The following is a 20,869-nucleotide window of genomic DNA, read 5'->3' as shown; positions in this document are numbered from 1 at the left end:
ATAAATATTGGGAGTAATAAATTTGTCTGGTTGCTACCCTTAAATATTAAAATTGAACTTAATTAAATGCATTATTCACAGGGGACACAGTTCCCCGAGCTAGCCCCTCAGTACGGTAATGTGAAGTTTTAACTGAGTTTATATTATTTATACAGATTTTTAAAAAAATCTGTGGCTGATATTTTTCCCCTATGGAACAACCTATCAGCACCCAGCCATACTAATGCCACACTAATGAACTGTTTTATTGACAATACTTTTTTTTTTTTTAAGCCAGAGTATAACTCAACCAAGATCAATGGTTTAGTCAGCCGAATCACGACTTATTTTTGTAAGAATTGGTGTATAGAAAAGCGGAGCAGAGGTTCTAGAGGAGAACCTTTGGAGTTAGCTGTAGTCGTAGTTCTTACAGCCCTGAAGAAGTCATTTAGTTATTTAATATGTGTGTAGACTCAGACCTGTGCAATGTTCTGCAAAGATCCATGACACTCCTAAGTCATGATACAAGGTGCTGAAGAAACAGATGATCGCTGCCCCTGTCCACTAAGAGCTCATATCCACTGGGGAAGTGGAGCAGAAACACAGAAGCAGAATAACAAATTTCACAGTGGATGGAAAAATGTTAACAAAAATGATTCCAAAGATGAGGCTCAAGAAAGAGTTAAGGTGGAAAAGATGGATATTCACAAGCAAAGGCATTAAAGCATGGAGGGATGGTAGCCTGAAAATGCATGGCAGGTTCAACGACCTGGTTCACGGCAGTGGCATTGAAGCTGCACTTGGAAATATGGCCAGGGGCGCCTGGGTGGCTCAGTGGTTAAATCCTCAGCCTTCGGCTCAGGTCATGATCTCAGGGTCCTGGGATCGAGCCCCACATCAGGCTCTCTGCTCGGCGGGAAGCCTGCTTCCTCCACTCTCTCTCTATGCCTACTTGTGATCTCTGTCAAGTGAATAAATAAAATCTTTAAAAAAAAAAAAAAAGAAAAGAAATATGGCCAATAATTAGCTAAAAAACCCCCCCCCCCCAAAAAAAAGGAAATATGGCCAAAGATGAGGTAGCAAAACCGAGCATGGGCAGATTATGAAGATGCACCTTGGTACCCTGCTGAAGCTCCAACTTGACCTGGAGACCATGGCGGGCCACTGCAGGACTTCCTGCCTGGGACTAACACATCAGGTTCACCTGAGATAAACCAAACCACTCCAGAGGCGGTGTGCAACACTGAGGCAAGCAGTTGGGAAATGCTTGAAGGGATAAAGGCTAAATGTCACGAAGGCCCAGATAAGGTCTGTACCAGAAGGTTTGGATTCCAGGGGGTTTTTTTTTGGTTGTTTTTTAAAAGATTTTATTTATTTATTTGACACAGAGAGAGAGATCACAGGTAGGCCGAGAGAAAGATGGAAGCAGGCTCCCTGCCAAGCAGAGAGCCTGATGCGGGACTCAATCCCAGGACCCTGAGATCACGACCTGAGCCGAAGGCAGAGGCTTAACCCACTGAGCCACCCAGGCATCCCTGGATTCCAGAGTTTTCAGGAAGTGGAATCAGCAGGGTATGGAAAAGGAGGAATGGCAAGGAGGACAACTGGATTTCTGATACAGAGGGTGGTCTCGCTCACTGAGAAAGAGAACAGCAGTCTCTACGCGGTCTGCAAGTGAGACGAGAAGACTCGGCTAAACGTTCCGTGTCGAAAACTACAGCCTAAGAATCTAGACTCTGAAGTTGTTGCTTTACAGCAGATGGCTTGAGCCCTGGGTGTGGATGAGACTAAATGGAGTACAGAGGCTAGAAAGAAAGTACTCACAGGAACCTGAGGAGCAAAGGAGATGATGGACACGAGCGCATCCCATAAGCTGCACCTTCGACACAGAGGTGCTTTTCTTTTAATGACGTATCAGTGCCCACCCTCCTTATCAGATAATCTCTGATGACTTTTTATGAACAATTCTATATATTATGGGATACGGAGTTAATGGTTAGAATCTAATGGATGACAGAACTTTAGGCAGTGCAGTTTATTAAAACCTATCTTCACACAGATTACATAAGCCCACACCCCCAGATTAGAACATACAGTGAAGGGCTCCCTATAACCAAGACAATGATGGATGTTAGCCTGGTCCCCAGAAATGTAGTATAACAGTAGTTTCATGGAAAATCATAAATGATTGCTGATGCTTCTGACCCCTTGCCCAGCTGCCTTTATTAAGCACAATGAAGTGAAATGGAAAATCTCCTTTACTCGGAATATGCACACCAAGTCTCTGAAAATTCGTTTTTTTTGTAGGGGTGGGGGTGGGGGACAGAGGCAACAGAGGGAGAGAGAGAATCCCAAGTAGGCTCCACACCCTATGCAGAGCCCAACATGGGGCTCGATCTCACAACCCTAATATCATGACCTGAGCTGAAATCAAGAGTCAGATGCTTACCCAAATAAGAAATTAACCAAATGAGCCAGCCAGGCACCCCTCCACTCATTTCTAACGCCTCACAGCTAACCCTGTTCCTACTGTTCCTACTCAGGTAGGTATGAAAAAAGTCTACACATCTGTAAATGTAGGAAAAGCTGGTAATTTGATCAAATATGTAATAAACTTCAGCCCCTCCAAGATTACAACACTGACCCTTGCCCAAGCATTTATAATAGTATCTAACAGCTACTGCCGAACTGCATGGAAGCAACTGGTTTAAAATGGCTTGAATTTCTAAAACAAGTGTTATTTTTCAAAATATGGAAGACCCTGTTCAAAGAGCTCTATCACTTATGTATGCATTAAGCTGTTTAAAATTGACAATCTTTAATAATAGGATCTTCTCTGAATTAGATGTCCATTTCCAACGCCAGTCAGAATGGATTTCAGAAGCCCCGGAAGAACTCAACCCTAAAGACGACTCAAAGGTAGGTTTCAGCAAGCAAAAACTAGTTTGACAGAACTCAAATCTGTTGGATACATTTAAGACAGCATTCTAACTTTTTTAAAAGGTCCCATCTTTCCCAAGGAGTTTCTTACACTACCCCTAAAATCAAAGATATCCATATCCCAAAGGATCTTCTGAACATATTTAAGTATTCAGATAATAAGTCTACTGATTGATACAGGTGAAGCAACTGCAGCCTCTTTCTCTGTGGAAGCACAGAACCTACAGAAGAGTCCCTCAGAGAAACTAGGCTAAGGTCTTTCACTGGAGGCCTGATGAGGAGGGTATCCTATTACGGGAGGAGGACAGATCCAGGCAAGAAGAAGACCTGGAACATGAAGAGAATGAAATCAAGGATAAAGGGTAAAAACTAAAAGAAGTCCAGGAGACCTGAGTGAAAGTTCAAGTTGGGACCATGAAGGGACAAGTCAGTCAGGTAAGAGGTATCAACATCTGATTAGCAACGAAGATGCACCTGCTCAGGACACCGGACTGGCCATTCCATTACGTCACACCTGACCCTGCTCCCCTGAGGTTGCCTCAGACTCCTGCCCTGAAGAATAAACTGACCTGGCATTCACACAGGAGAATACAGAATCTCGATGAATCCTGTAACTGAGATAATGGAGCCCATTAGGTTGCAAACTTCTCTCCCTCCAATTTAAATTTCCTCACATGATCTTCTGAAGAGGATTTCTCTTCCCTTTTCAAAGACCCTCATCTCTAAACTTGGATATATCCTCCCCCTCAAAACTCCCTAAGATTGTGTTCTATCAATTTACTACCACCTTTTTGCACTTTTTATCTTTCTCTTGCCACTGGATTCCTGCCCTAAGCTCTCAAACACATTAATCTCTTTAAAGAAAACCTCTCCGCGCAAACTGATACAGCCACTATGGAGAACAATGCGGAGACTCCTCAAAAAATTAAAGATAGAACTACCATATGACCCAGTAATTCCGCTACCTGGTATTTATCCAAAGAAAACAAAAATACTAATTCAAAAAGATATATGCTCCTCTATTTTATTGCAGCATTGTGTACAATAGCTATGATATGCAATGCAAGTGTCCTTCCATTGACGAATGGATAGAGAAGATGTGGTGTACACACACACACACACACACACACACACACACACAAATGGACTATTACTCAGCCATAAAAAAAGAATGAAATCTTGGGGCGCCTGGGTGGCTCAGTGGGTTAAAGCCTCTGCCTTTGGCTCAGGTCATGATCTCAGGGTCCTGGGATCGAGCCCTCCATCAGGCTCTGTGCTCGGCAGGGAGCCTGCTTCCTCCTCTCTCTCTGCCTGCCACTCTGCCTACTTGTGATCTCTGTCTGTCAAATAAATAAATAAAATCTTTAAAAAGAAAAAAAGAATGAAATCTTGCCATTTGCAACAATATGGATGGATTTAGAGAGTATAATACTAAGTGAAATGAGTCAGTCAGAGACAAATGTCATATGATTTCACTCATGTGTGAATTTATTTGTTCATAAAACAAATGAACAAAGAAAAAAAAAGAGACAAACCAAAAACAGACTCTTTAACTATAGAGAACAAGCTGGTGGTTGTCAGAGGGCAGCCGGGGGGGCTGGAGATGAGTGAAACAGAGAAAGGGGATATAGAGTACACACATCCTGATGAGCACTGAGCAATACACAGAATTGTTGAATCACATATTGTACACCTGAAACTAATACAACACTGTGTGTTAACTATACTTGAATTAAAAAATGAGCTAAAAACAATGAAGAAAGTTATTTAAAAGAAGGGGGGGAAATGAAGGAAAAAAAATAAGGGAAAACTCCCAAAACACTGCTGCTTTTCAAGGTATATATTCTTCACCACAGTTCTTTCACAGGTTAAAGTCCTGACAGAAAAGTAACTTCCTCAGCTTTTTCCTTTTTTCCCTTCTTTAGCCATCTGAAAGCTGGCTCTGATTCCACTGCTTGAGGTATGCACATTATTAGGTAAGCTAACCACAGATCAATAATTGCCTAAGTCAACGGCCTCTGATCAGCGCTCATCCTGCTGGCCCTCTCTGGGAACCATTTCAAAGAAGCTCTCTCTTCTGATCACAGCCAACACTCCTCCTTCTCTCCTTGCAGATGGCTCCTATGTCATCTCCTCCACAACCCTTCCTCCACCTGATTAAAGGCGGGTGGGTATCTGCCAAAATGCTACCTTTGCCTTCTTTTGTCTTCTGTCCACATTCTCTTCTTTGGAGATCTTACCACTCCCGATCTCTACCGCTGTGAGAAAGATTCTCAGACCTCTCTCCATCCCTGGCCACCCTCCCCAGTTCCAAAACTGCCTCTAATTTATTTAATGAACATATCCACATGGATGTCTTGGTACTTCAAACACAGCAACCTGAAACATAACTGGTCATTAACCAAATCTTAAGCCATCACCATCCAATTAGACAGTAAGAAACAGAACACAGGAATAGGCACAGGAAGTCTTTTGTCTTATAGTGAGGTAGATGCTTAAGGGTTGGGAGAGTGCCTTCCTCAGCTTCATATACAAAGTCAGAGAATCTATGGTTTTTGAACACCATGAAAATGACAGAGTATTTCCTCCATAACTGCTCTAAGGACCACAGTACTTAAGGTCTGCCCAAGGAAATAAGAAAGTAAGAGAAAGCCTCTCCATCCAGCCACATGGATCCTTACCTCATCAGATGGCCTTAGAATTGCCTATTTGCTGCTTCAGTAATAAACCAAAATGACAGAAATCTTAAACTGACTTGTGATTCCTGCCAGTCTTTGAAATCAGAGTAATCTTTATGGTATGGTGTAGCTCACTTCTCCTTTTGGACCTTCCACTTCTAAACTCAGCAATGTCTACCATATGTAGTCTCCCCACTTGAATGCCAATGTACAGTCTCTTAACAGAAATTGCTTCGCCTTGCTGGAAAGACTACCCCACATTCCTATCCTAAAAGATTTTCATCCTTTTTTTCTCTCCTTTAATCTACCCTCGACATGGCCACAAGACTGGCCATTTGTCTGCTCTGCACCTTCTGACCTGTCAACCATTAACAGGCCGCCTTACCCAGCCCGTAAGTTCCAATGACATTCGTGTACTCAACATCCAGAAGGAGAACTTACGGGTTCTCCCATCTCTGGATCTTTTTGTTCCAGCCGTCCTCTCAGTTTGGATGCCAAAAACCTTTCAAATCCCTAACCCCTCCTTTTTAAAGTTCCAGCTCAGATACTCACTCCTCTAAGAAATTTTGGCAGGCTCTCTCCTCACTCATCTCTATAGCCCAACCTTATCTCTAGAGCCTGAATTCTCCCTCAGCCCTTTAGTACTCTGTGTTTCTACCTGTGCCTATGTTGATCTTCTGAACTAGAATTTTAGGCCAAGAGAGTGTGAGTCATCTTTGTAATGCCCAGAGCACTAATGGTACATTCGGCACATAGAGAGCAGTATATTAATGTGGGAAAACACTAGACATGGAGTCACAAGAGCTGGTTCAAGCCACAACTTGATCACTTATGTGGAAGTAGTGATTTCCATCAAGTCATAGAACTTTTGTTTTTCAGTCCCCCCCCCAATAAAATATAAAATAGTAACTCCTTAATTTGAGGATATTCAAAAGCACAAGAGGAAAAGCAGACAGGAAAGTTCTTTGGAAAACCAGTATAAAGCAAACAAATATAAGACAGTATTACTAGAATGTTTTAAAACACAATGTGTGTTGATAAAGATGGACTCTTTCTACAAAAGAAATGCTGCTATAAATGATTAAGTGCTGGCTACAGAAACTCGAAGAGACAAAAATATCAGAGGTTTGCTCACTGGTAACACTTGATCTCTTTAAGATTATTACATTGTTTTATTATACTGGAGTGTAATATGCTAATCGAAGTATTAAAACTCGATTTTAAAATGCAGCAGTTTGTAGCCTTCTCTAACTTCAGGCATTAATTTGGGTAAACAGTCATTATACTACGCTCATATGCCTAACTCCTCGGTTATACTTTCGACATAAATGTCGATCACGTGAAAGAGCTTTTGAAAAAGAATCTGTATCATTTTTTCTTATGATTCAGTTAACAACCTACCTTCTCACTGGCCAATGTAAATGAGCTTGTAAATTTCAAGCTCTGTGAGTGGGGTCTCTTCAATGCCAGCCCAACCCCCAACACGCACACGTTTAACACCATGTCTGCGTTACTTCTGAAAAGAAGAAACCCACTGTGCAGCAGGCGGTGTGAAATATAAGGCAGCTTTACACTGCATTATGAAAGCAAGAAAACATCCAGCTGTGACTTAGAAATAGAAAAAAACTTCGAGTTGCAAACCCAAGGGACCTTCAGGTAACATTGAAAGTATTCCTTAATGATGAAGAGCTGATTTCATTTCAGACCCACTAGGAACACTGTAGGATATATTTAACATTTTAATTTTTGGTTTCAAAAAGCAATAAACCTGTTGGTCAGACAGAAGCGTGGCGGTCACAGCAGCCGATCTATCCATCAGTCCAACATGGCTGGGCTCCACCAGCAGACCCTGACACCAATTAGGAAACTGAAATAGAGAACTGCTGCTACCAGGTTTACAGTTTTGCCAATTAGAGCACATCCTGGGTGAGAGCTACCAATGAACACTGGAACCCAGGGTCAGGAAGGAGAGGTGAAAAGCACCTCATGCAATGAATGCGACATGAAAAAGAAAGATTGCGGGAGGGACAGAGAAAAGAAGCAAGACAGTCTAAAATCAAACAGTACATTTTATTGTTCACTTGTCAAAGACATGCAGGCACTAAGACAAAGCAAAAGCAAGGCGCTTCCCTTGGTCTCTGTCCTGGAAGGAACTGCTTATTGGCCAGCCCAACTCGGGAGCCCATCGCTGTGGTACGTGAGCACTGAACCTGCCATCTCCAACTGTTCCCTTTAAGTCAGGATTCACAAGTTAAGCCAGCTCATGCAGGGTCTGAACGTCAAAGACAGACCACTGATAGACACATATCAAAGTGCTGGAAGGACAATATTTCAGATCAGGCTCATTACTGGCACACGAACCTTTTCTGCTAAAATTTCTCTTTTTTCCATCCTACAAAATTTTAAGGACCTCCTTTCAATTTTTCCACCTGAGTGTCTCTTCTGAGCCACAGCTTATAGCCCTGGCTTACCAAAACGTCATAAAATCTAAGGACCTCAAAATCTTCCCCCTTGAGTCCTTTCATCTAGTCACCGTTTCCTGCCTCAGAATACCTTCTCTTAATCCCATTTAATCTTCTGGCTTTGAGGGACTCCCAACTGATCCTTTCTGCGCTGTGTCATCTGAAAAAGCAAAAGGCAAAAAAGCAAGGCTGACACGAAAACCTTCCAGAGTGTGGAAGTTTGGGACTATAGCTGTCAATTTCAGAATCAGAGAGAAACCTAGGTCTGGATCACTTCCACAAATGTGAAGCAGATTCTGGCCTGAGTCAGATGAAAATGATAGACAAAAATTTTCTACACATGAAAAGGAACTTTAAAAAGCATTTTTTTAAAGCATTTTTCAAATGCTAAAGTGCTATTATTCATTTATCAACTGAGTCACAGTTGTTACAACCTATTTTCCACAGGATCTGATGTCAGCCTCGTGGTGGTGACTCAAATCCAACTCTGGTGGCTCTCTGTTCTGCTACCATGAGTTTTGTGAGAACGAGACCAAGTGATTCTAATGGTGTACACTCAGCCTGCTTTCTACATATTTATCTGCAGAGGAGGGTGTATTTCAATGATGGACATGGAAAGCATCGGTCAGAATTTATCATAAGTAGCTTCTCAATTGTTCCAGGGCCCTAAAAACATAAAAGATGTCTTCCCTCTACAGAGGAGGTTGTCAACCTTGGCTGCCAGTTGGAATCATCTGGAAGCTTTGAAACATGTTGCATCCTAGGTCCTACCCTGCAGAAATGTTCATTTTTTTTTTAAGCCCCAGTTTGACTTGGTCCGTATCTGGGTCTGCTGTTCCTTCCCTCCAAAAAGATACCAGAGGTCAAAACACCAAAATACAGCACAGCTAAGACAAAGATCCCAAGTATTTCAAAGGTTTATTACACACACAGGCACGGACATGGCTAGCAGAGTCTGGGAGCAAGGCGGCCACAGGTAAAAGGGCTCCTACTCCAAAAGTAGGTGCAAGGAGACAAATGAGGTCAGCTGCTGCTGATACCCATATAGAAATGAATCCCACCAGTGGGATTTCTAACGAATGCTGGGGGAGGACGAACTTCTGGTGGTCCATTCCGGTTGCAGGGAGGGAGGTATCCAAAGGGAGGAGACGGTACACTGCTCAGTCTTGCTGGGAGTAGCAGAAGTGAGTTAAGTGGCAGCATCTGACAATTTCCACCCTAGTAGATGCTTCAAGGTTGGACAAAATGTCATTATGCTGGGAGTGACTTATCATGCCCAACTCTATTTCTCTAGAGTAGCCAAGCAGAGAACCACTACTCTAGCAGCGCTTCTCAAATTTTAATGTGCATATTTACCTGGGGATCCTGTTAAAATGTAGATTCTGCCTCAGTCGATCTGGGCTGGGTCAGAGAGCCTGCACCTTCAACAAGCTTCCAAGTGATAGCAATGCTGCTGTTCCATGGCCTGCACGGCCCTGCTCTTCAGAACAGTCTCCCCTTGAGTTACGGGCCACTCCCAAATGGAAATCCTGTGGTGGCCTTTGGCTGACACATTCGGGGTCGCTTTGCAACATCTGCAGGTACTGGCAAAACTAACCACCCCGAGAATGGGGCCCAGATAAGTTGAGAATTACTACAGTCATCTTACTCCATAGTGCTGCCCCTCATATATTTCCTGCATTTGTTAAATAAGCGGATATATGTATATCCGCTTATTTTCCAACTGTCTTCTCACTAGAACGGATACTCAAAGAAGCAGCATGTGTGTCAAGCTTCCCACTGTAACCCTAGAGCCTTCCAGCATGGCACAGGCACCCAAATTTGCTGGCTCAAGGAGGGAGAGCATGAGAGGACGTGGGTACCGCATGTCACACTGGTGTTTGGTTACCCCAGTCTGTGCTACCAGTTCATTCTAGGCAAAGACAGTGGGGCAACAACCTCAGTCTTGCCTTCTGGCCAATACTTAGGTAGGTCTGCCTGGCAAAGGGTACAAGATAATAAATACAAGAGACTACCCTGCATCTTCTCAATTTTACTTTTTTAAAATTTATTTGAGAGAGAGAGAGAGCGTTAAGTGGGGCCAGGGTAGAGGGTGGGGGGAGAGACTCCCAAGCAGACTCCCTGCTGTTATGCCTGAGTATAACCCTCAATCTCAAATCCACGGGACGCCCCTAAAGGACCATGATGAAATGGCAAAGGAGAAACTCTGAGCCTCAGGAAAGATATTAATCCATCCTCAGAATTCAATCACTCACAAATGCCTACTAGCAAAACTACTTAAGGTCCCACAAAATTAGAAAACTAACAAAATTAGAAGTGCAAGTATCTGAGGCAGCATATAAGCGAGTGAGACATAAAACCAATGAGACTCAGATTTCACTGACGAGCCTGGACCTCAGAAGGCCTGCACTGATTCTCAATGATTTTCAAATTGTAGGTTGCTACCTATTAGCGGACTATGAAATTGTTTTAGTGGATTACAACCCATTGTCTTTAAAAATGGAAACAGAATAAAACGGAAAATAGGAAGGCAGAAAGTAGAATTTCTTGTGTTTATTCATATATCCACGAGCACTGCATCATAACTCAAAATGTATTATTGGAGGTCACGACTTTAAAAAATTTTAAGTACCCATCTACACCAAGGAGGGCCGTATTTCATACAGGGTCACAACTAAATAAGTAATGTTCACAAACTTAGAGGGCACATTTATACTAGAGACTCAATGGCGTACGTAGTAGCTCAAAGCATGGGTCTGGAGCCAAAGTGATTGCCTAGCGGCAAAAGGTGAATTACTTAACTTCTCTAAGCCTCAGTTATTCCAATCATAGGAACAGTAATACCACCACCTCATGCTATAACAATCAAATAAGATACACGTGGAATTCTGGGCACAGAGCCTGGCAAAAGCAAGTGCTTGATAAAATATTACGCTTTATTATCACTACTTAAATGCAAGTCTGCTATGTCCTTTTACATTATTTCAGTGGTAAAATACTAAAGAACAGGGGTTCAGGTGACTCATGTGAGCAAGATGGCTACCTACGTAAAAACTGAGGAACTCATCTAATTCTGCAAGAACCTACTTGGAATAAAGAGCTCACCATTGCCAAAGGGCAAGATGGAAGAGGCATGAACTCACAGAAATGCCACGAAGTGAAGACACAGTGAAGAAAGACAGCTCAGGTAGATAAAAGCATACGTAACTTCTCCCCCAGGACACCTGCATCTTGCTCTCCCTTTAAACCATCACCAGTAGCTCTGACCCCGGCCCACAAAAGTACGGAGGACCTTAAGCTCACCCTGTGTGCCAGCCTTCTTCCAACTGTGAGGAGCCACATGCTGTGTTCTCAAGAACCAATTATTAATTAGAGGCCCTGGAGGGCTGGACGGTGCTTGTTATTATTAAATTCAATATCAAAAAGAGATGGGGATAATTACTATATTTGCTTTTCCAACTGGTCTTGATGAAATACGCTGAAGTTATTCTTGACATAAGTGTCACCACTGGTAAAGCGCTCAATTGGCTGGAATCTCCTCAATGGTACACTCGAAACTCCTATTGCTTGCTGTTAAACTAACAGTTTATATTAGGCTAAACACAGTTTGGTAGCCATTGTCAAGAAAATTGGAGTTGCTCAGGCATGGCCGCAGTTACTGATGTTATTGGTTTGGAAGCCTTGTGATTTAGTGAATCACTAGCAATTGTTAAGCAAGTAATTAAACTATAAAGCCAAGACCTGTGATTTTCAGTCTTTTCAAAGCAATAATCATCCAAATTCCAAGTACCATTTAACTGATTCCCTTCTAAACACGCTGGCAACGTTTATGTTGTCATTCATCCAGTTGCATAGTTTATAAAAACTAGATTATGGCCTTTATAGAAATTATATACTGCTCAACGACTTCACTAAACATGAGAGGTTTAAAAGAAAAATTCACAGAAATTATTTAATGAGAATTGGACGTAAGAAGTTTTGGATTTCCTCACACATATGGCTTTCTTAGGTTTAGGAATACTGCAAAAGTCCTATTTTTAGGACTGAAATACTAAAATAACCAGACTATTGTTCTTATAACCTTTTCCAAACATAAGAACGCATTATATAAATTTCACAATTTTTCTAAGTGCCTTTAAAATTACGAGCAATTTAGTATATGATTCATGTACCATACTGACTGCATGCGATTTTTTTTTTTTACTCTGCATCTCAATTATGTCTTAATATTATGGGGGCTGAAATGCATTAAATAAATCATATTTCACAGACTCCCGGTAAAGTAATAATACTTACATGCATTTTAGAAGAAATTGGCCTGCATTATAAATGTATTCATAATGTCGTTACCTGCCTTTCCGTGCTAAGTGAAATATCAGGCAGCAGTGCCCACCTACTTCGAGCCACTAATGAAAGCTTTTAGCAAACCTTGTGCTTTATTCTGTAGCTGGCAATCAGCTCTGTTAGTTAATATAATCCAATGTTTACAAATAGCGATTTATCCAATATATAAAGCAGCTCTTGTAATTAGTGAAACATTGTTACTGATTAAGATTTAACCTAGTGGCGAGCATTTCTGTTACATAAAGAGACTAGCGGGTCTTTAATCAGTCAAGGGACACTGCCTTTTCGAAGCACCTTACTACTGTAAAGTGTTTTACTTACAAAGCATACAGCCATTAAGAATATTAATTCATTAAAAATCTGTATTACTTAAAAACAATACATCAGTGGTGTTATAAAATGCTAAGGGGAAAAAATCCTAGCAAATACCTTCAACAATTTAAGAAAATGTATAGTATCTGAGAGACCTGCCAACACAGCTCTTCTCCATCCAACTATTAAATAATCTTTGGTTTACGTCCCTGCCTAACAACATAGGCACTTTAATGTACGTTATCTCCGATGATATTCCCAATCATTCTCTGAAGTATCGTGGCTATTAATCATCTCCATTTAACAGATAGAAATACTGAGGCTCATGGACATTACATGACTTACGCAAGGACATAAAGCTAATAATGGCAGGGATTCACATTCTTTCCTCCATGCTACACTGCAGACTTGGTACATCTATTTCCAGAGCCTGAATAAACAATCTGAGTAACCCATCAAGAAGAGACAGAAATATAGACTAGAGATTATACACAATTTGGAAATGGGCTGTTCCTAAAGGTCATTTGGAATTTGATTTGCAGAGATCAATGCATTCGGTACCAAACCATCCTAGACAAGTCCTTATTTAGTCTATAACATTTCTGAACCACGTTAACATAAAAACTTTGTGATCCTAGGTAACCTAACCACTCTATACTATCGTCTCTAAGGAAACATGCATGTTGCATGGAAATAAGAATGCCAGAAAGCCATCCCCACATGCCACCATCCAGAGCAGCAGGGCTCCTCCACCATCTTCTCACACATGTATCCCCATGAGCTCCCCCCGCCATCAGTAAAGGACTAGGAAAGGAGCTCTCCAGGCAGAAAGTTGAGATCTCTGAGCCTGGGGGAGAAGAAGGCAGGAGCGCCCAGAGAAGAGCTGGAGCTATGAGGACCACACCGCCACTGTTCCCCCAAGGCATGGGGTGTGGTGAACATTGAGTGTGTGAGAGTTGGGGTTGTGGGGAGCTGCAGGGAGTTGAGTAGCAGCAGGCCATCCCCAGACAGATCCATTCTGGATCTCTCAAAAAAGAAACTAAGTATTTGCTATCATGGTGGAGGGAATACAATAACCAAGCATACCAGCCCTTAATGAGATGAGTACTCACAAGAAGAAGATGGCTTTGCATGGTTTCAAATACTGAGAACTGTCGGTCACTCACTTAAACACTAAAGAGTCCTTTGAACAAATAGGAAGGTTTGCGGAGGAGGAATGAAGAGGGTATATATTCAAGCATCAAAGTCACGAGTCTGGGGGAAGGAAAAAACCTTGAAATCTTATAAGAAATTAAAAAAAAAAATCCTGAAAAACATATAAGAACAAATGAGTGTGTGGCATTCCCATTTATATTAATTGCCATCATAATATCTTCGGTGGTTCAAACTGATTTAATTCAAATTTCTTTCCCCCAGAGTCCATCCACTAATAAACAGTCCCTACGGACATATTCTCTTTTGAGGCAAACTATTAAACACACAGCTCCATAAATGTACCACGTGGGAAATTACCTCCTCCAAGGAGCTCGCTACCTAAAAGGTGTGAGTGATAGGAGGCAAAAACATATCACATCTGTCACTCCCATTAGCATTATTAGTGCTAATGAGAAAGTACATGAACAAGAACACACACCTCTAAATTCGAATGTGTTACCAACAGGGGCTGGATTCGTCGCAGCTCCTGGGATCGAACGTTAGCGCGGCATGCTGAAGGACCGCACCAGTCAATGCTTATGGTGGCTCTGCAGCACAACGTCAGCTATTTAATTACAGTTTTCAAAGCATTTAACACCTCCTGGCACACAGAAGCTGGGTGTGTGTGTGCCTGTGTGTTATGCAGACGGTTCAGGGTTTCAGGTATAACTCAATTATCTGGCGTCCCTGGGAAATCAAGTGCTCCGTGGAAGTGCATGTCTACGTAACTGAGGCTTCTGTCTTCATGCAGCCTAAATCCCTGATTAAATCTTGGCCATCTGTAAAGGAGATCTTTCCTAAGAGTCTTTCATCTCCCTGTCTCTCTCCAGGCAGTGGGAGAGAAAGAGGTGAAGTGCTTCTGAGTTTTGTTTTATGGATGAACCAAGGCCATCATTAGGGACAGTCATCGCCAAAGTACTTCGACAGAGTTGCTACTTTTTATATTTCATCTCTTCCTCTAACGTCGGGCTTTTAGCAGTTATTTCTCCCGGGATCACGGTGATGGCTTCTAATTTACGGACTCCATGATTCACTCCAGGCTTGGAGTCTGCGGCATCTTCCATGGATGGGTGGGGGAAATAACTAAAGGTGTTAAGAAATACATCTAAGCCTCTCCATCTGGTGGCAGCCTTCGGCTCACAGCTAAGCCAACGGGGGCACTTGGAAGCACATCCAGGAGCCGTGGCAGAAGAAGCAGTCCAACATGATGTGTTTTCTTCTCGGGGTGCACCGCGGGCAGCCCTGACAGCTACCTGCACTCCACCACCCAGCCCTCCTATCCTGGCCCGGTAAACCACAGACTACAGTATAAGGCCAAGCAAAGTTATGTCATCTATCAGATTCCTGTACAGTGCGGCAGCCACGAACGCCCAGTTCCTAGGGGTGCGACCTATGGCAAGCCTGTCCATCATGGGCTTAACCAGCTCAAGTCTGCTCGAAGCCTCAGTCAGCTGCAGAGAAGTGAGCTGGATGCCCCCGTGGAGCTCTGAGAGTCTTGAATTCTTATTGGGTTGGCCAAGATTCCACATACAAATTCTTTGAGGTCATCCTCCTATTAGAGGACATCCTGACACCCAGTGGATCACGGAACCAGTCTGCCAGCACAGGGAGATGTGAGAACTGACCTGTGCAGGCCACAAGAGTGGTGGCCTTGGAAAGGTTCACAAGTTCCACTACAGTATTGGTGGTCCTCGCCACAGGCATGGAGAAGATGCAGTACCCTCAGCTCCACCGTTATTGCTACTATAGTAATGTTTGCATATTTCCTACCTAATAAACAGTTTAGGAGGAAGGAAGGAAGGAAGGAAGGAAGGAAGGAAGGAAGGAAGGAAGGAAGAAAGAAAGAAAGAAAGAAAGAAAGAAAGAAAGAAAGAAAGAAAGGAAGGAAGAAAGAAAGAGAAAGAAAGAAAGAAAGAGGAAAAAAGATAGAAAGAAAGATAGAAAGATAGATATAGACTAAGCATCAATAAGGCTAGGACCGGGGGCATAAGGAAGAAAAGCACATGGTTTTATTATTCTTATTAGCACACAGAAATGAAAAAAGAAAGGTATTGTTGCATTTACCCTGTCGGTTTCCATTTTTAAAAGACAGCAGGGGAACTCTTAGACATCAGACTCCACATCTAAGATCCAAATTCCAACACAACTAAAGAACCCTATTTCTCATTGGCCAGCATTCTCTCAGAATAATTTAAAGCTGATGCTTCCCAATCACAGGCGCCTTATTCTTAGGCGCACCTATTTTCATCCATTCTTACATGATTCTTCCTGCTAAAGGCATCATCATCCGTGTGTTCAAATGAATGGAAAAGATTATGGTAGGGCAACGATTCGTTGAATTCTGTCCACCAATGTGTGACTGTACCCAACATAAGAAGGGGTAGCCAATGTCACTACTGAACAATGGTCCTCAGGTTCACAGTCATCCTGGAAGACCACAGTTAAAAGAAGGCACTAGATTTCTTACAAGTGCCTGGCGGTGCTCTGGCTGCAGTTACTGCCTAGGCAGCCACATCTCTGCACCACTCCGGAGGCCGTCCTGAGCCCTGCTCCACTAAAACTCTCCCTGCTGCTCAGCATAACCACACTTCAGCTCTCAACAACGCTTGTCCTTGTCCTCTCCCAAACATCCCCTCTGAGACCATCAGCCACTCCCCAGGAACAGCCCCTCCCAGACGACAGCACTTTCTGTAGGCTCTGTTCCCCTACACAGATTTGCGACTTCAGATTCCACCTCCTTATTTTTTTATCCTTTTTATCCTCCTTAACAAACCGTAACTCTCAAACTTCCACCTTCTCTAGCCAATGGCCCATTGCCTGGGGCTGCTGGGTTCTCTACGTGGCTGGAGACCACAAAAATAAGCAACTCAATCTTGTTCTTCTTAATGCCATCATCTCCCCCGCTTTTCCAGCAAGCTGCTGGGACAGATGCGTGGTCAGACAGGGCAGGAATGTAGTCAGGGAGTCAGGAGATGTTTACAAAAAGCACAGGACAAGGTGGGAGAGCACTGGCGCTTGGCTTCCCATGGACGGTGGTGGAATCTGTAGACCGAACTCCCCATCCTTATTATCATGGCCAAACAAAAGGACAGGAGCAGTCACCTACAAGAATATCATAGGGGTACGGTGATGAGGAGGACAGGTTTACAAAGCACCTTCACACATCTCATCTCTCTGAATTTCCAGAGCAAAACTTTGAAGAACCCATGGTCATTGGAAAGATGGGGAAACAGAAAGACTGGATTGTGGCCCAAATCACATATTTAATGAGCAGGAGAGCTAGCGAGTAAATCACCCTGAGTTACGACTTCCCTAAGTGTCCTCTCAGGATCCCCGTAACAATTCTAGGCCTGTATTTGTTGACAGGGACCATCCAGGAGGCAAAAACTTCTTTCTAAGGAGGTCAAAGACACGTGGAGCAGGGAATGCAGGAAGTCCCACAAGGCTGGAGAAGAGGAGAACACTACTCCATTTATTTTAAAAAAAAAAAAAAAAATCTTTACAGTGACTAGTTTCTCATCCTTGATATAGATGAGAACAAGGATTGAAATAAATTATTTATGATGTATAACAGTTTAATGGAGTATAAAATAGACTCTCTTTTTCACAGTTAGTAAAAGTTGTGGGGTTCTTAATGTTGCCACATCCAGACTGAGCCTGTATCCTACTCATCCAGACTTTTGACAGAAGCATCAATTTTCTAAACTGTTCTCTAACAACTACAAGAAAGAAAATCACTCTCGGTGCTAATAATTGCAATTCTCTGAAGATACTAAAGAACCCACTGTAATTTCACATCATTGAATCCTGTGGCTTTATACATCAGAAGAATTTTCAGACAGTTTCTCCTGTGTGCTTTTAATATTAAAAGAAGACATCTATATGAAGTACACGGAAGAGCTGAAAATGATAGGATGGGATCTAGACTGGTATGCTGTAGGACAGCATCCATAAAACATGAAGAAAGAAAATATATCACACAACCGTCCTCTGAAAAAGCAAACAAGTACTTCTCTTTATCCATAATGAGAAAAGGAAGAGGGAGCTAAATGGAGTTCACAGGTGAACCTCAATAAATAACAAACTGATGTGATTTATTAATAGCAAAATCCACATTACACGTGCTGTCCACCACCAGGCATCTGATTGGCTGTTCAGGGTCACAAAACACCCAGCCATGCAAGAGTAATAAACGGTTTCGTGGCAAATAGAAAGAAGAGACTCCGGCAAACAATGAGAGAAGAAAATAGAAAGGATAAGGAATAAGAGTGAATAGATCCTTTAAAGGACAAACTGTCAGGTATTTAAAATCACATCAAGAGCACAAAAATTTGTTTACGGATACGTTCCAAATACTGCATCAAGGTATTTCACTGCACAAAGAATAACCAAGGGTCTTGATTATTATGAAAATATTTAATGAAAGCAGACTAATGTTCACCAAACAGATGAATCGAATCAGTAAAGAAATTTTAAAAATTAATGATCATGACCAGGGAACTGCCTTGATAAAATTTTTTTTAAGGTGTAAATCTACAGTAATATAAATAATGTGGTATTGGTTCAAGAATTGGCAAAGATAGCAACTGAGCAGAATTCAAGACCAGAAATAGCCTTAACTGTGGGGCGCCTGGGTGGCTCACTCGGTTAAGCCTCTGCCTTTAGCTCAGGTCATGATCCCGGGGTCCTGGGCTCGAGCCCCGCATCGGGCTCCCTCCTTGGAGGGGAGCCTACTTCTCTTTCTCCCTTTGCCTGCTGCTCCCCTGCTTACGCTGTGTGTGTATGTGTGTGTGTCAAATGAGTAAATAAAATCTTTAAAGAAAGCAAGAAGGGTCTTAATTGGGCATCTGCCTTCGGCTAGGGTCATGATCCTGGGGTCCTGGATTGAGCCCTGCGTTGGGCTCCCTGCTCAGCAGGGGCCTGCTTCTCCCTATCCTCCCTGCTTGTGCTCACTCTCTATCTCTGTCACTCTCTCTCTCTCTCTCAAATAAATAAATAGAAATAAAAAAAAAATTCTACCTTAGAAATTGGTATAAAATAACCAAGATATTTCTAAGGAGAATGGACATATTATTTATTTAAAAACTTGATTCTAGCAAAACTGTCTAGAAAAACCTCATGTGATACCATATTCCAAAATAAATACAAGAGTAAATTAAAATTTCATTGTAAAAAATTGAAAGCATGAAAGTAGAAATAAAACTAAATCTTACAGATGGACACATCGTTCTAATCATATACTTACTATAAAAAGAGAAGACGGACAGATTTGACAAACTAAAAATTGAAAAAAAAATTTCAAAACAATACTGGAAAATGAAAAAAGGTTATGAATGGGCAATTCAAATTAGCGGTGTGTGTGTGTGTGTGAGAGAGAGAGAGAGAGAGAGAACATTCAATATACCCTTTCACCCAACAAATTTACCTCTAGACATTATCAAAAAACAGAAAACAAATCATGGATGTCTGTAAAGATTTAGCTCAAGGGTATATTCTCCCTAGCTTTGTTGGTAAAATTTTTAAAAATGGAAACAATACAGGCATCCAAAAATAAGGAACTGGTCAAATATCCAAATTGTACATCCATGAAAAGATAACCACAAAAAAGTAATAATGCAAAAATAAGTATGCAATGTATTTCTGTATTAAAGAAGATTTTATTCTATTTTTTAAAAGCTTTCTTTTCTCTTTAAGATTTTATTGATCTATTTGAGACAGAGAGAGCACAAGACTGGGGAAGGGCAGAGGAAGAAGGAGAAGCAGATTCCCTGCAGAGCAGGGAGCCCAACACAAGGCTCAATCCTAGGGCCCTGAGATCATGACCTGAGCTGAAGGCAGACACGTAACTGAATGAGCCACCCAGGTACCCTAAGAAGATTTTAAAACAGTAATACAGTATCAGCCCTAATCTGTACCTTCCTGTATGTGTGTCTATGGATGTCTGTATATACAACAGTAAAAAACAGGAATCATAAAATATTAACAGTAGTCATCACGAGTGGTGGGATTAGGGATGCTTTGTTGTTGTTGTTTTTTAATATTACCAGTACAAATTTTTCTACAATAAACATTTGGTTTTATTTTAATATAATCATCTGTATGTTACATAATTGTCTTCCAAAATGGAACCTTACCCTAAACTCACTCTGTTGTTCTCACTCCTTATCAGTACTCAAAAGAACTTCTTCACTTGCTTTATAGGCAGTTACTATAACTGAATTCTCTTAGCTTATAAAAATTTGTCAGTGTGTATATATATATATATATATATATATGTATATATATATAAACTGTATATATATATATAAACTGTATATAAAGCCTATATATATACACATGTATACATATATGTATATGTGTGTATATATATATATATGCTGCAAATTTACTTTCTCCTTTCTGTGATTTCCCTTCTATTTTTTTTCTCTTCTCTAACAGTACTGGTCAGTCCCTCCAAGACACCCTATGCTGCTCCTGACATTAATGGGAATGATTCTTTTAAATGACCATTTAGAACCATGAAAAAATTTCAAGAAGAATTTTTGTTGTTTCTTTTTTTAAATCAACTTTTCAAAAGGTTCATCTTAAGATGGTGTTGCCTAAAACTAAAAGAATTAATTAAATATGCATACAAATGTAAAAATAACCTTAAATAATACTTTTCAAATAAGATCTAGTATTCCAGCCTATTTTTTGTGGCAAAGGAATATAACACAATAGATTAAATTTCTTTAGTAATGTGGGTATCTTGGGTGCCTCATGGTGGCTCAGTCAGTTGAGCATCTGACTCTTGGCTTTGCCTCAGATTGTGATCTCAGGGTCCTGGGACTGAACCCCCAAACCCATCGGGCTCCACACTCAGGGGGGAGTCTGCTTGAAGACTCATTTTCTCTCTCTCTCTCTCTTTCCCCCTGCTTCCGCCCCTCCCCCTGCTTGCATGATAATGCATGCACAAGAGCT

General features: G+C 41.6%; 1 protein-coding gene and 1 pseudogene across 3 annotated transcripts in view; one reads left to right on the top strand and one right to left on the bottom strand.

Moving 5' to 3' along the window:
- The window catches only part of CHCHD3 (coiled-coil-helix-coiled-coil-helix domain containing 3), a 277,263-nt gene that overhangs the window by 127,886 nt on the left and 128,508 nt on the right, over nucleotides 1-20,869 (bottom strand). The window lies entirely within an intron of this gene.
- On the top strand, nucleotides 1,568-15,658 carry LOC116872684 (annotated as a pseudogene).

Source organism: Lontra canadensis, unplaced genomic scaffold (assembly GCF_010015895.1).
Source record: "Lontra canadensis isolate GAN:19392208 unplaced genomic scaffold, GSC_riverotter_1.0 scaffold2, whole genome shotgun sequence".
Lineage (NCBI taxonomy): Eukaryota > Metazoa > Chordata > Mammalia > Carnivora > Mustelidae > Lontra > Lontra canadensis.
The sequence above is the reverse complement of the archived record's forward strand: the minus strand, read 5'-3'. Positions and strand labels throughout refer to the sequence as shown.